Raw genomic sequence first — 17,053 nt, 5'->3', positions numbered from 1 at the left:
TATACGTATCCCCTTTGGTAGTAATATGAAAACCATAAAACTAGGGTTGAACTCTAACTCTTTCAGAACGTCTAAGAGGTAAGGACTCATCAATTGGTTCAACCGGAGTTTCCTCCTCGGGTTGAGCGCCAGCGTTAGAGGTTCCTTCATCGCTCGATTCTTGAATCTCTTCAAGATCGATTTGCCTCCCACTGTCTCCTTGGCTTATGAGTTCTCGCTCTCGGAAAACCCCTCTCCTCGCAACGAAGACACCATTGTCACTCGGTCTATAGAAGAGATATCCAAAGGATTGTTGCAGGTAGCCGATGAAAATACATCGCTCACTACGAGGTTCGAGCTTGTCGTGAGTCTCTCGTATTACGAAAATCTCACAGCCCCAAACCTTGATATGTGCTAACGAGGGAGCTTTCCCTGTCTACATCTCATGAGGTGTTTTGGTAACCTTCTTTGTAGGGATTCGATTAAGGATATGGGCGGTAGTCTCTAAGGCATACCCCCAGAATGAGATAGGTAGTGAAACACGACTCATCATAGAACGAACCATGTCTAACAGGGTTTGATTACGCCTTTCTACCACACCATTCAACTGTAGTGTCCTAGGTGGCGTCAATTGCGAAACTATTATGCATTCCTTGAGATAGTCGTGGAATTCAAGACTTAGGTACTCTCCTCCACGATCGGATCGAAGCATCTTGATTTTCCTGCCCAATTGATTCTCCACTTCATGTTTGAATTCTTTGAACTTTTCAAACGTTTCTGACTTGTGTTTGATTAAGTAGATATACCCATATCTACTATAATCATCGGTGAAAGTCACATAGAAGCGGTTCTCATCCTTTGTGGTGGATCTAAAGGGCCCACATACATCGGAATGTATGAGATCCAATAAACCCTCACCCCTCTCACAAGTGCCAGTGAAGGGTGACTTGGTCATCTTTCCAAGTAAAAAAGATTCGCACATGTCATCTTCCCTAAGGTCGAATGACTCCAATACTCCATCCTTTTGGAGTTTGGCTATGCGCTTCTTGTTGACATGTACAAGCCGATAATGCCACAAGGATGCCTTATCCATACTATTGGAAGAATCCATACACAACACATCATTTCCTAGGTTATCTACAACCATAACAGTTTCATAAATTCCATTACAAGGGATTGCTTCAAAATATAAAACACTATTTAGATAAGCAAAAATCGAACCATTCTCATTATTAAACGAATATCTAAATCCTTGTTTAAACAAACCATGAAAAGAAATGATGCTTCTTGCCATATCTGGTGAGTAGCAACAATTATTTAAATCTAAATTCAATCCATTACTAAGCACTAAAGAATACACTCTAATCTTGGTAACAGGCGACGATCTTCTGTTCCCCATGATTAGATTTATTCTTTCAAGCTCCACATCCCTATTTCTTCCTAGTCCCTGCAAATCAGAACAAATGTGGTAACCACACCCTGTATCAAGAACCCAAGAAATAGCATGGGATGAATCATTAGATTTAATTGTATATATACCTGCAAAAGATGGCTTGATCTTTCCATCCTTTATGGCTTGCAGATATTCCCGGCAGCTTCTCTTCCAATGCCTTATTTTGTGGCAATGATGACACTCTGCCTCTTTTGGGTTAGGGTTGGGCTTAGTAGGATCAACCTTGGTCCCACTAGAAGAGGAACCATCTTGGGACTTTCCCTTGTGGTGGTTCTTTTAAGAAGCCTTCCTCTTCTTGCCCTTTCCCTGCCCAATAGCCAAAACAGGAGCAGCAGACGGATTGGGAGATGGTGCAACAGACTTGTCCTTAAGGTTGCTCTCAGCAGTCCTTAGGAGACCTTGGAGTTTGCTTAGGGTGACCTCTTCCTTGTTCATGTGGTAGGTCATCCTAAATTGATTGTAGCATGAGGGCAAGGAATGAATAATAATGTCGACAGCCAAATCTTCCCCAAAGTTGACATTCAACTTGCGAAGACGATCGACATACCTCTGCATCTTTTGCAAGTGCACGGTAAGAGATTATCCACTTCCCATTTTAGCAGTGATCATATTCGTTATGATCTCATAGCGTTCTTGCCTCGCGCTTTGGTGGTATCGCTCCATCAAGTCTAGATGCATCTCATAAGGATACATGTCCTCATAGGACTTTTGGAATTCGGAGTTCATAGTGGCTATCATGATGCAATGGACTTTCGTTGCATCACACTCATGTGTTTCAAACACAGCCATTTCTTCGGGAGTAGCAGTTTCTGGATTGATCTTTTTGAGCTTCTCATCGAGAACATACTCCTTGTCCTCGTAATGAGCGATCATGCGAATGTATCTTATCCATTCGCTAAAGTTCGATCCATCGAAAGTCACTTTTTGACAAAGGCTCATTAGCGTGAATGAGCTCGCAGCAACGTTTTTTGCATTAGACATCTACAAATAGAAAGGAACAAAGTTGATTAGAGTTAAGTCCCTAATTAACACCCAAAATGGAAATTTAGGGCTAGGACCCAACAACATTATTTACACATTAGAAAAAGGATACCGTAATCTAACATGCAAATAATTTGGAGGCAAGTGAATGACGATTCACTAATTCTTCACCACGAAAAACATAATCTTCAAGTTTTAAATGTATTGAGAATTCCTAGATTTTGAGATTCATTGAACTTTTCAACGACATGTTTAAATCTCGATATGCCCCTCTAGTTTGTGACTGGGATACCGAGGATCACAAAGCGGGTGTGAATAACAATGCAAATCTACATGGTGCCTTCATTGTTACAATCACCTATTCGATGTGTCAGTAAACCACACACGCTCCATCGAACTATGACAAACAATGAATCACCCTTCGCCACCTTTGCTTAGAACCAATTAGTGTGTCGGTTAACCATACACGCTCCACTAATATCTAAACAAGGGTGCAAAGTGTAATTTCATGGGATTGCATCAATTCACTTTTCCTAAAGTAACTAAGATTTGGAATTTTATAAAATAGTTTAGTTACTTTATAGTTTCATTATAGTTATTAATGAGAAGAGGTTTGCCCTATCCTACCCGTTCGGCTAACAACCCTCCACCAGTCAAGCAAGCAGTGGGTGTGAGTGTACACCCATTAAGTGCCATTTTATAGGCAGCAACCTTATACCCACCTTATAGACTAGCTTCGTGAATGAGACCTACTAACAGTAAGACTAGCATCTTTAATTATACATATATATATATATATATATATATATATATATATATATATATATATATATATATATATATATATATATTAATCTTGTAATAATATATTAGTATAGGTTGAATATTAAACTTGTAAAATTCTAGGGTTTGAAATTTAAATTATTTAAACTTTTAATCACAATCTAAATTTCAAAACTTGAGGAAAAGTTTTAAACTTTTTAAAACATAAGGATCAAATAGCAAATAATGTAAATTAACAATTAGATTATCTCAATTTGATCTTATTCTATATTACTTGCAAAACAATTCACCAATTCAATCAAATAATCAATTATTATCACATAAGGAAATTATTATTCAACTAATTGGTAATTATCTTTTGTTTGGTCAAGAATATACTCATATATATGGTTAAAATCGGATTTTAATGACCCAAAGCAGTTAAGGCAAGTTTCCTCAAGTAAAACAGCAAGAAATCCCAAAACTCCCTCTTTCTGACGCTCGAACTCGCCGAGTTCCCACTATGGACTCGCCAAGTTGGAGCTACTCGCCAAGTCCATAGTGGAACTCACCGAGTTCATTAGGTAGAGGACCAAAAATCGAATTTTTCAAGTAACAAGCAATCAATCAATGCATCAATTCAATAGAAATCAATCAAAGCTCTGATACCACTGATGGGTTTGAGCAACAAGAACTTTCCTATGTGCGCATGCAAACCTTAATTGCATGGATCTAGGTTTCTCTAATTGAACATGCATTGAATCCAAGACTTACAATACTAGATCTAATGTAAACAAGTGATTCTAATCATATGAAATTGGATCTAGAACAATACCTTGGATTACTTGCTTGATACTTCTTCTTCTTGGAGCTTAGAGTCACAATTGTCACTCCTCTAATGGCTTAGAAACACCAACTACCAAGAAGATGACTTGAGAGAGAGGGAGGAGGGTGAGAAATCGGCCCTAGGGTTTCTTGTCTTGCATGAGTGCTGATTTCCCTCACCCTAGGGATCTGTTTATACTATAGGATACTAGGGTTTCACCTTTAACCCTAATTGAATAACTTAGGCCCTAAGCAATCCAAGATCCTCCTAGATACTAGGCTTGGACGAATTTAAGGTTCCCAAACCCTAAATTTCTTCCACCCTCTTATCCATAAGCATACATAGCCCACAACACAACTATCACACATTTGACAGTTTATGCCCCTTTATTCAATTAACCTCTTTAAGTCACCAAATTAATTCTTAATTAATATATGACTTATATTAATCAAATAACAATATCATTTCGTTAATATATTATTCTCATAATATATAAACAATACTATCTCTTCTCTCTTAACAAATCATTCTGTCAAGTTGCTATGGTGAAGGCAACCCAAAAGGACCATGCATAACCGGGTCAAGTACTTACCAAATATAGTTACAACCTTACACACTAATCCAACAATATATAGGCTGGGGGTATGGTCGGTGGTGGGGTCCACCTAGCACTAACCGTGAACGGGTTTACGGCCGTACACATGTGTGCAGCCATACATGGGTGTGCAGCCGTACACGGGTGTGCGGTCGTACACTCACTTAGGGCGAAAACTGTTAGTTTTTCGAGACATTTCACGTTTTTCGCGCTATTTTGGTTCTGAATCGCATATAATTTAAATTATATAAAACGTAATAATTTTTCCAAACCAAGGAATTTGACGGAAATCCAATAAAATTCAAATTTTATTAACGGAAATCGGTTAAAGATAATGGAAAAAGTTTTGGGTTGTCACACCTCTTTTATGTTTACAAGTTTTAGGGGAGAATACACACTAAAAAATGCTATTTGGATTATTTAAAGATTTTGCTAACTAAAAATACTGTAACATCCCGGAATAGAAGGAGTAGAGTTGAAGGGCTAAAAGTGTTATTTGGGAAAGAGTGACTCGGCGAGTAGAGTCACGACTTGGTCGCGTGTTAAGTAGCCGACTCGACGAGTCGATGAGATGGACTCGGCGAGTAGGCGCTGAGTGGAGAAAACCCTAATTCTCGGGGTTAAGCCCTATTTAAAGAACATTATACCCTTCCCCCAGCCTCTTTATTCCCCTTTGAAGTCCAGAAACCCTAGAAAGTGCGATTGAAGAAGATTGGAGTGTATTTGGAGCATTGGAGGAGTTTGTTAAAGGAATTTTGTGAGATTGAAGGCTTGGGGCAAGGGGCTTTGCTTGGATTCGAATTTCATTGCAGTTGGGGCGTCCATTGGAGGTAATATCTCGTTCTTGGACTGATTGTATGTTGTTTCTTCATATTGGGGTTTGTGGGATCTTGTATATAGATGTAATTGGAAGTCTAGAGGTTAGATCTGAGGTTGCTACCTCAGATCTGGAATGGAGAAGAATCAGAGAGCATGAAAGTCCCTGTGTTGGAGTGTTTAGTGAAGCTTGCATGTCCCAAACCCTAGTTATAAGTGAATAAGGTCTAGATCTCTTTGGATTCACGTAAAGTTTTCCACTTTACGTGATGGATGAGTTGTATGAGGCTAGATCTATGTTTTGGATCATTTGCATGGCCTGGAATGCTTCTGAATGGATTCAGATCGGTGGTACTCGGCGAGTCACATGGGTGAACTCGACGAGTTGCTTGAAGATGAGCTGGAACTCGGCGAGTTGTATGAATAACTCGGCGAGTAGGTTGATGATAGCCTTAGACTCGGCGAGTCTTGTCGAAGAGTTCCGATATTCTCTGGTTGAGTCGAGAATCGGTGAGTCAAGGGATGACTCGGTGAGTTGTGTGCGAGTGGACTCTGAGTTGTTGAACTCGACGAGTCTCGGGGTGACTCGGCGAGTTAGGTCGCGGATTGAGGGAAGTTTTGATTATGGGAACTCGGCGAGTCATAGGGTTGACTCGGCGAGTAGGGTCAGTCAGGGGTTGACTTTGACGTTGTCTTTGACCAAGTGTTGACCAGTGGTTTCCAGGGGCATTTTGGTAATTGTTGATTGTTGTTTTGAGTTCATTGCATTGGCGGTTGTCCAGTGGTGGAGATCGTATCAGTGATCAGAGTAGATTATCTATTCAGTCGGCAGTTTCGAGGTGAGTTATCCTCACTATATCAACAGGGTCTAAGGCACCAAGGCCGGCCCTTATCGGATTGAGATCCGGGTAGTTGTTGTTATGTTGTTGCTATGATATGTTGCATCCTAAGAGCTAGGATGGTATATGCTAGTGACCTGTTAGGTCGGTATCCTGATTAGGATGATGATATGCTATGTGTTCTGTTTGATCGGCTTGTTGACTGTGAATTGCTATATGATTGTATGTATATGTGCACATGGATGTTAGGACTGGAGTTGGGTTGAGGCGCATCCTGCTGTGTGCAGTAGGCCAAGATACCCAGGGCGGACCGGTTGTCCCGTAGGCCCAGCGAGCGGTCCGGATAGGCTGTAGGTCCCGATAGGGGCGGACCAGACGTGCCGAAGGCTCGAAGAGTGGACCAGACAGACTGAAGGCCCGGTGCGGCGGACCAGTCATACTGTAGACTCAGAGAGTGGACCAGGGGGATTGAAGGCTCGGGAACGGGCGGACCAATCACACTGCAGACTCGACGTATGCGGATAGACTCAGAGGGTGGACCAGGTGGACTGTTAGCTGGTGCGGCGAACCAGTCACACAGTAGACCCGGAGAGCATGGCTGTTCGGTGTTTTGATATGTTGTGGCATGTTACACGTGTATGGTATTGCGGTTGGTATTTTGGGGATATCTCACTAAGCTTTCGGGCTTACAGTTGTGGTTTCATGTTTTTCAAGTTCTTCAGGAGATCGTGGCAAGGCGAAGGCGTGATCGTACCGCTCCTCATGATTTCGTGGTGTTATGATTATGGGAATACAATAAATGTTTTGTATTGAAAACCTTTTTGTAAAGATTTTATGGAACCAAGATGTTTTTGAAAAATTTAAAATTGGTTGTATTTTTCGGTCGTTAAAAGTTGGTCTCAGAGCCTTGATTTGAGTGAATTGGAGAAACACTCGTGTGACTCCAGTCTCAAATCGAGGAGAGTTTTCAAAAGAGTATTTAAAAATGGTTTTCAAAATGAGTAAAGGAGGACGCGGAGGTACGATCAGTCGGAGGCAGTAAGTAACCCCAAAATACCATGCATGTTAATTGTTTTTGAGCTTTAATAGAACAGCATGCTAGTGTTAGGCTAGGGATCTCCAGGATTTCACGATATGTTGCCTGATTTGTGATGCCTATAGCCTAGGGTCCCTTATGGGAGATTCTCAGTGTTCCTCTAGTGGTGAGGGTTGATCGTTGGTATGCATGTTCTCTAGGGTATTGTGGTAGTACTTCATGAAAATATGGGTAGGTGTGGAAGGCAGTATGGGCCCGTACTACTGAAAGCACAGGACCCATACGCGTATGAGGGAAACCATGATCTCTAGGGTGGGTTGAGAGAGAGTTGGATCCCAGGGTGTGGGAAGAGTCTGAGATTTTGTGTGGTATTTCTTTTCGGTATGGAGATTCCGAGGCATGATGAGAGTGGATCCGGGTCAGGGTCGGGAGCTGGAGAGAGAGTTCCGGGCGAATCGGTGCCGCCCGAGGTTATCGGACAGATGAGCACGAGTGAGTTGGATGCGAGGATTCGTAAGATCCTGCGTGAAGAGATTGCTGAGTTGTTCCGGGCTGAGTTGCCAGAGCTGTTTGGGTCGATTAAGACCGCCATGGTTGAGTATTTTGATGAGCGCTATGCGGCTCTCACCGAGACGGCTGCCGCGGCGGCTACAACAGCTGTAGCAGCGGCAGGGGGAGGAGCTAGTCGGGGTTTTCAGTATCGGGACTTCGATAAGATGAAGCCTCCCACATTCGACGGAGTTCAGGACCCGATTGTTGCTATGAGGTGGTTGTCAGACGTGGAAGGGTGTTTCTTCACGTGTTCATGCCCTGCTGATCATAGGGTGAGGTGTGCTCTGAACCTATTGAGGCTCGGAGCGAAGGATTGGTGGAGATTGACCACAGGGTCATTTTCGGATACGCAGAGGGCTGCGGTTTCGTGGGATCAGTTCAGAGAAATGTTCAGTACTCGTTATGTTCCGCAAGTTGAGAGAGAAAGATTGGCTCAGGAGTTCCTTGAGCTGAAGCAGGATTCAGAGTCGGTGACTGAGATCACCAGGATGTTCACTAAGAGGGCGATGTTTTGCCCAGAGTTCGCTTCGGAGCAGGCCCAGATGTCCCGATATCTGAGCATGCTCAAGAGGGACATCAGACAGTTTGTGTCTGCGCAGAGGTGCGAGACTTTGTTGGAGTTGCAGGAGGCCGCTAGGCGGCGTGAGTTAGAGATTGAGTTGCAGATGCGTGAGTTAAGGCAGGCTCCGGTGCAGTCGCAGCCGGCGCCAAAACGGTCCAAGACCGTTGATGTTAGAGTGGGGGATTGGAGCAGCCACACTTGTGGGAAGTGTGGGAAGGGTCACACCGGGGTTTGTAGGACCGGTGGTGCATGCCACAAGTGCGGAAGGGATGGGCACTATGCGAGGGATTGTCGGCAGTCAGCGCCAGTTCGGGACTTGAGGATCTGCTATCATTGTCATTAGGTTGGACATTTGAGGGCCAACTGTCCACACTTTGCTGCAGGATCGGTGCAGGCTCCAGCACCGGCCACTTTGAGGATCATAGGTGGAGGTCAGGGTGGAGCACAGCCCCCGAGGGCTCAGGGTCGTACTTATCAGCTTGCGGCAGAGGAGGTCAGGGCAGTACCGGATGCAGCTGCGGGTATGTTTCTTCTTGATATCTTGTTATCTTGTGATTATTGTGGTGTAATGTTCATGAGCCGGTATTTTGTTTGGTTTTCGTTGGGATATTCGTCGTTTTGCAGGTTGAAGTTTTTGGTTATGGTTTGGGTTTCGGATTTTCGTTTTGGTATCCGTTGTTCCCTGAGAGTTTGGTATGGTTATAGTTTGGTGTTTGTGCTGTCATTGGCTATCATTCGTAAGGGTTATAAGTGGAGATGCGGCATTGGGTTATATGTCAGGTAGCATCTTCATTCGTGGAATGGATGATTAGAGATCGGATTCTTTTTGAGCGGATTGATCAGTGAGGAGATGTGTTTTGCTGAGGGTTGTTTATGCTCGTGGGAAGCAGTCCGTGTGTAAGTGTTCTCTTTGTGCAGGGTTGTTCTGGAAGGTCGTTGATGGCGACTGGCGGTTGTTAGTCAGTGCTATAAGTGGGGGAGAATTGGAGAATTCTCCGGGATATCGGTGAGTATTTGAGGGTGCTTAGCTGTTGGGTTACAGCAGTGTTCTGTCAGCCCAGAGTATAGGCTGATAGGAGCGAATGTCAGGCATACGGGGCGAGAGACAGACCTAGGGCATTTGATTGTGGAGGCCTGGGAGCAGGCCGGGATCGAGTAAGTTGATGGAGTCAGAGTTCGGAACCCCTAGAGGGCTAGAACGGTATGCATGGGAGGATTTCCGGAGGTGATAACCCGGAATGTCGAATGCTAGTTGAGCGGTCCGGATAGACTGAAGGCCGGCAGGCGTACCAGTCAGGTCGAAGGATCGGAGAACGGTCTAGCCAAACTGAAGGCACTAAGAGCGGTCCAGATTGGCTCAAGGTTCTGAGGGTGGTCCAGATGGGCTGAAGGCCTGGTGAGGCGGTCCACTCATGCTGAAGACTCTGTAGGCATTGTTGGATCTGTTGAGGATATGGTTTGGGGTATGTCGCAGTGTGTTTGCATTACAAGGTCTGGCCCCGGGTTGTGATTTTGATGAGTTGAGAGAGTGCATGGGCTTGAGAGCCCCTGCAATGAGAGCCAGAGTATGTGAATAGCGGTTACGCAAAAAGGGTGGTGTCGCGTTGGGCGAGCACCATGGCTCTTGTTGGAGTAACAATGTGGCCAAGTGGATTCCTTGGAACAGGAAGAGAGAAAGGTGTATAACCCCGAGAGGGAGTGCAAGTTCACGGAAGTGAAAGCTGTAGAGCAGAGTTATGATTAGAGTATTTCAAGTATGGTTTTGGGCATCGTGTTTGCGGCAGTGGAATAGAAGCTCATCCGGTTTGGGATGTCTGCTGAGGTTGCGGAAGGAATTCCGCAGGTGTAGAGCCCAGAGGCTTGGAAAGGATGCAGGGAGAGAGTCCTGGACTCTGAGTATGATTCTGATCAGGGCATTGGGTATGTATTAGTGGTTCATCCTGGGGGATGTTTGAGGGTGTCATCAGTGTGTCGGGTTTTCCAAACCTGAGGGTGCTAGAGCTAGTTCAGCATGTGTATACGATTGCAAAAGGAGAACTCGTGGGAGTTGCTCTGAGATAGAGAATGGGTCTTTCCGTCGTCACGGAATGGATAGAGTGAGATTCGGATCGGGAATCCGATGGTTCATGGTTTTCTAGCCCTTATGAGTCGAGTGATGGCTGTGAGTTGGAGCAGTGTTGCATTATGAGTAGTACTCAGTGATTAAGTGAAGTTATCAGAGGGTGAATCCGGTGCCCAATTTGAGACGGTGGTCAGGACACCGTGAGGAAGGGAAAGTGCGTTCGAGTTTCTTTTGGGTATGCCTTGAGGTACCTGGTCTGGTTGAGGCCAAGTGGCATGTTGCGGGAGTATCTTTGGAGTTGAGTTGCTGTAGGCTTCGAGGGCGAAGCCTAATATAAGTGGGGGAGAATTGTAACATCCCGGAATAGCAAGAGTAGAGTTGAAGGGCTAAAAGTGTTATTTGGGAAAGAGTGACTCGGCGAGTCCATGGATGGACTCGGCGAGTAGAGTCACGACTTGGTCGCGTGTTAAGTAGCCGACTCGGCGAGTCGATGAGATGGACTCGGCGAGTAGGCGCTGAGTGGAGAAAACCCTAATTCTCGGGGTTAAGCCCTATTTAAAGAACATTATACCCTTCTCCCAGCCTCTTTATTCCCCTTTGAAGTCCAGAAACCCTAGAAAGTGCGATTGAAGAAGATTGGAGTGTATTTGGAGCATTAGAGGAGTTTGTTAAAGGAATTTTGTGAGATTGAAGGCTTGGGGCAAGGGGCTTTGCTTGGATTCGAATTTCATTGCAGTTGGGGCGTCCATTGGAGGTCATATCTCATTCTTGGACTGATTGTATGTTGTTTCTTCATTTTGGGGTTTGTGGGATCTTATATATGGATGTAATTGGAAGTCTAGAGGTTAGATCTGAGGTTGCTACCTCAGATCTGGAATGGAGAAGAATCAGAGAGCATGAAAGTCCCTGTGTTGGAGTGTTTAGTGAAGCTTGCATGTCCCAAACCCTAGTTATAAGTGAATAAGGTCTAGATCTCTTTGGATTCACGTAAAGTTTGCCACTTTACATGATGGATGAGTTGTATGAGGCTAGATCTATGTTTTGGATCATTTGCATGGCCTGGAATGCTTCTGAATGGATTCAGATCGATGGTACTCAGCGAGTCACACGGGTGAACTCGACGAGTTGCTTGAAGATGAGCTGGAACTCGGCGAGTTGTATGAACAACTCGGCGAGTAGGTTGATGATAGCCTTAGACTCGGCGAGTCTGTTCTTGGACTCGGCGAGTCTTGTCGAAGAGTTCCGATATTCTCTGGTTGAGTCGAGAATCGGTGAGTCAAGGGATGACTCGGTGAGTTGTGTGCGAGTGGACTCTGAGTTGTTGAACTCGACGAGTCTCGGGGTGACTTGGCGAGTTAGGTTGCGGATTGAGGGAAGTTTTGATTATGGGAACTCGGCGAGTCATAGGGTTGACTCGGCGAGTAGGGTCAGTCAGGGGTTGACTTTGATCTTGTCTTTGACCAAGGGTTGACCAGTGGTTTCCAGGGGCATTTTGGTAATTGTTGATTGTTGTTTTGAGTTCAGTGCATTGGCGGTTGTCCAGTGGTGGAGATCGTATCAGTGATCGGAGTAGCTTGGATTATCTGTTCAATCGGCAGTTTCGAGGTGAGTTATCCTCACTATATCAACAGGGTCTAAGGCACCAAGGCCGGCCCTTATCAGATTGAGATCCGGGTAGTTGTTGTTATGTTGTTGCTATGATATGTTGCATCCTGAGAGCTAGGATGGTATATGCTAGTGACCTGTTAGGTCGGTATCCTTATTAGGATGATGATATGCTATGTGTTCTGTTTGATCGGCTTGTTGACTGTGAATTGCTATATGATTGTATGTATATGTGCACATGGCTGTTTGGACTGGAGTTGGGTTGAGGCGGGTCCTGCTGTGTGCAGTAGGCCAAGATACCCAGGGCGGACCGGTTGTCCCGTAGGCCCAGCGAGCGGTCCGGATAGGCTGTAGGTCCCGATAGGGGCGGACCAGACGTGCCGAAGGCTCGGAGAGTGGACCAGACAGACTGAAGGCCCGGTGCGGCGGACCAGTCATACTGTAGACTCAGAGAGTGGACCAGGGGGATTGAAGACCCGGGAACGGGCGGACCAATCACACTGCAGACTTGACGTATGCGGATAGACTCAGAGGGTGGACCAGGTGGACTATTGGCCGGTGCGGCGGACCAGTCACACAGTAGACCCGGAGAGCATGGCTGTTCGGTGTTTTGATATGTTGTGGCATGTTATGCGTGTATGGTATTGCGGTTGGTATTTTGGGGATATCCCACTAAGCTTTCGGGCTTACAGTTGTGGTTTCATGTTTTTCAGGTTCTTAAGGAGATCGTGGCAAGGCGAAGGCGTGATCGTACCGCTCCTCATGATTTCGTGGTGTTATGATTCTGGGAATACGATAAATGTTTTGTAATGAAAACCTTTTTGTAAAGATTTTATGGAACGGAGATGTTTTTGAAAAATTTAAAATTGGTTGTATTTTTCGGTCGTTACAAATACAAGTTATGCCACTAAACATATCTAAGCATAAATTTAAGCTTTTTACAGAAAAGTTGTGGTCTATTCAAAGACTGTTTTTCCCTTCTTAAATCTTATGAATTTCGAAACTCTATAATATTCAAATAGTTCACGTCTATACCTTTTCAAGGACTACTCGCACATGTTCATATGATTTTTTTACAATTTATGATAATTTTTACAAGCCTTCCTATCATTTTCGGACCATTCTATGAAAACAAACATTTTCACTCTGGTTAGGAACCACTTAAGGTCAAGATAAAAATTATGAACAAAGTAGACTCATATTCTAAGCTCTGAGAGTTTACGAATCCTAATTTTGACTTACGATGATTTTTCTATAATATTCCTAAAAACATGGACATAATTGCCCTTTTGATAAACCTTGCTGTTTGGTCTCTCAAATATATACAAAAAGATTTGTAGTAGATAAGAAAAATACAAATTATGATATTATTTAATTCACATACTTTAGGATCAAAAAAATTTTAATGATAACAAGTGTTTCTAATATGATCATGTTGAAAGCCTTATGGAATAAAATGATTTGAAACATATTGGTTTTGGTCACTCATAGTCGGGGTGCTGTAAAACTTTGTTTGGTCACTTACAGTCGGGCTACTGTCTAAACATTTTTATGGTCACTTATAGTCAGAGTACTGTCTAAACATTGTTATGGTTACTTATAGTCGGAGTACTGTCTAAACATTTTTATGGTCACTTACAGTCGGAGAACTGTCTAAACATTGTTATGGTCACTTATAGTCGGAGTACTGTCTAAACATTTGTATGGACACTTACAATGACGTGTTGTTTAAACTCATGTAAAGGCACTTATAGACGATGTGTTGTTTAAACTCGTATAGGGACATATAGGAACGTTGTCATGTTAAAACTTTGTTAGCTTTACATTATTAAGCATTACAACCAAAAGTTTTCGAACACAAATAATTGGGAATTATAACAAAATCCCGGATACAAAAATACTAATACAAACTAAGATGAGGTTGTATGTAGTATAAATATTGTTTGTAGATCGTTAAACCAATTAGTAGTGTTTATTTATATAAATACTAATATTTTTCTTTCCAAAAATATGTTAATATTTACTTTTACCTTAAGTATTTTAACATGGATGCTCGTATTGGATTTCAAGTATCAGGTCTCACACAAAGCATACCGATAATATTGATGAACTTGTTTTGCACAACTTATTTTGTTAAGCATTCCACATTTTATAAAGATTTCTTTTTATAAAACTCACGAAGTCAAAACCTGTGGAACTCACCAACAATTTTTGTTGTCGTATTTTAAAAATATGTATTCTCATATAACTAAGGAGCCGAAGGTAGGACATCGGTTATAAGGAAATTATAGTTCCTTCCTTTTGTGAATAAACTTGAATTGTTTTAATTTACCGTTGTGTGCTTAAACTATGATGTTGTAACTTCAATTCCAAAACATAAAGGTTTGTAATATATTGATTCGAATATGTTAAGTGTTCGATATATGTGGTTGACTGTGATCCAATTGTATAACGTCGCGACCGCGGCGATTTCTACCGTCGGTCGAGGTGTGACAGATACACTGGGATTATAATTAAATATCATGTGTTATGTTTAAGAAAATCTTGACTTTAATTGTGAAAGTTTGTTTTATGGATGCAGATCATGGAGGAATTAAATGATATTTTTCTTGAGTATTTTGCTACAGTAAGAATCTTCATAGTAGATAGTTCATATGTGATGAGAACATGATACTCTACCAACATTTTATTCTAACTTCATATTTTTTTATGTTATAATATATCAAAATAGCCCTTCAGTTTGTTGGGTAGATATTCTTAACTGATTTTTAAAATATGTTATTGATGATGGAATTATAATTGCAAGCCAATGGTGGAAAGTAGATCATAACATGGTTAGAGAAAACATGATTGAAAAAGCATAAGAGAAAACATGATTGAGAAGGCATAGGACAATTATCATGATGTCAAATTGAAATATAGAATCTTGATATGGTAAACTTGGGCATTGTAGTTTACAATCCGACCCCTCAAAATCGCGAAATCCTTGAGGTATGCTACACCTATGATCTCTTTTTAACCTTATTACCAGTTTATTTGGTTTGGTGTAAGCATTTGTTGAAGCTTTAAATTTGATTTATGCTCAAAATTTTAATTAATAAATAGATCATGGAACTTCAAGCATCTAAAAGGGGATGATTACATAGAAGCAATTGACAATAAATAATTTGATGATAATTGAAAGGTTTAATCATGTATCATGACTATTTTAATATTTGAAAACCGTGATACATGTTGGCTCATGATTTTATGTTTTTTTCGTAATTGGTATGTATAAGCAAATAGCCTTTGTTTCCCTAGCTTTTTCATGGTATTAAGCATGAGCATGTTATATAAATTATATAAATATAAGTTCTCTCTCTTTTTTGCAGAGTTGATGAAGTGTTACAAGGCTCTTGAAAATACAACAGCAGTTAAAGAATTCGCAGATCCTTTGTAAAAAAAAGGCCATGGGCAGAAACGTCAACACCAAATGAACCAGAATTAGCTATTGGGTTACATGGATATCAGGGGCGGCTCAACCATTTTGGAGGCTCTAAGCTAAGCAAAATTTTGGGGACCTTTTTACTCACCTTATATTGCAGTAAAAGTTGTCCTACTCTTAACTTTGTAATCTCTTTGACTCTTTAATGAGGACCTAAACACAATTAATATATTCACATTATTACCTTAAACTAAAAGTTGGCATCTTCTAATTTATAACACCTAATTAAATAATTATGTACATTAACTTATGTTCATTTTTTTAAAGATGTATTTCAAGTTAGTTAACTTTTAATTAGAATATCATATACATTAACTTATGCTCTAAGCGAACCAAAGCCACCCATTTTGCAAATCCAGTCCATAGTCGCACTTTATATACATCTCCTAATTACTTTGCACTTTATACACATCTCCTTTGTAGGCTATTATACTTGGTGAAACAAAATAAAAGAAAAGAAACAATGTATAGTCATGGGATTGCTTTGCTTGCTGAGAGCAAGTGCTAAAATTAAGAGAAAAAAAAAAGAAAATATTATCAAGGCACGTGGGAAGGAAGGGGTCCATCTTGATGTATTGTTGAGTTATATAAGGATAAAAGAAGGCATAAAAAACAAGATTTAAAGAAAGCATATCACCATATCGAAGGATATAAATTGGTAGAAAAACAAAAACAAGATTAAGTTGGCTTAGATCACCTTGCATAAGTCAAAACAAATTTATATGGTTTGTGTTCGGTTTTTCTTACCCATTAAGGGCTATATGCAAAAACCAAGGTTCTGTAGTCAATTGACAATGGATAATTTAAAAAAATTAACCCTAATATGCTATGAACCCTAATAGATAATCAGTCCATATTGGAAACTGATATACATATAAACATAAGCCTAATAGATTAATCAAGAAAGAATAATCTACAATGCAAAATAAGAGGAAGAAGAACATACCGTTTCAGATTTTAGTTCTTGTCTTCTTGATAGCCTTGAAGTTTTCAGTTTTGACGTTTGATTTTGAACAATCAACAATGGAGAATCAAAAGAAAAAGAACATGATCGAGAATTGACTAATCAAGAATGGATTAATATTCAATCGAGATTGGTTTCTGCTGAGAATAGAGAATCAAAGAATGAGAAGGAAGAACTAAGGCTGATGATTTTTGTGGCGTGCGCTAATGGAGATAGAAAAATTGACTAATCGAGATTTGCTTAATTGGATTAAAGGGGCCCCTTAGAATTGGGGGTCTAAACAAGGACTTAGTAAATTTAAAGGTAAGGACGGCCCTAATGGATATGCACAAAGAGATATGTTGATTGAGTTTTATTTAGATGATGTCACAAATAAGAAGTGTCATAATTGGTTGGAATCTATGTAAACTTACATATAGTACCTAAAAAACGATATAGTTTTGTTGAATTTTAAAAACATTTTTGTAAATTCTCATATTTCCTCTTCAAATTCTTTTCTTTCTTGCCATTTGATTTTAACAACCCCCCCCCCCCCCC

General features: G+C 41.5%; 1 long non-coding RNA gene across 1 annotated transcript; it reads right to left on the bottom strand.

The window, feature by feature from the left end:
- Positions 1-1,194: 1,194 nt before the first annotated feature.
- Positions 1,195-16,765, bottom strand: LOC128128174 (uncharacterized). Its single transcript, XR_008225959.1, has 3 exons — positions 16,499-16,765; positions 1,519-2,413; positions 1,195-1,426 (listed from the first exon to the last, which is right to left on the bottom strand). It is a non-coding gene; the product is annotated as an uncharacterized LOC128128174 (long non-coding RNA).
- Between the last annotated feature and the right edge of the window lie 288 nt (positions 16,766-17,053).

The sequence above is a fragment of the Lactuca sativa genome, chromosome 8, assembly GCF_002870075.4.
Source record: "Lactuca sativa cultivar Salinas chromosome 8, Lsat_Salinas_v11, whole genome shotgun sequence".
Classification (NCBI taxonomy): Eukaryota; Viridiplantae; Streptophyta; class Magnoliopsida; order Asterales; family Asteraceae; genus Lactuca; species Lactuca sativa.
This window is presented reverse-complemented; position numbering and strand designations above follow the sequence as displayed.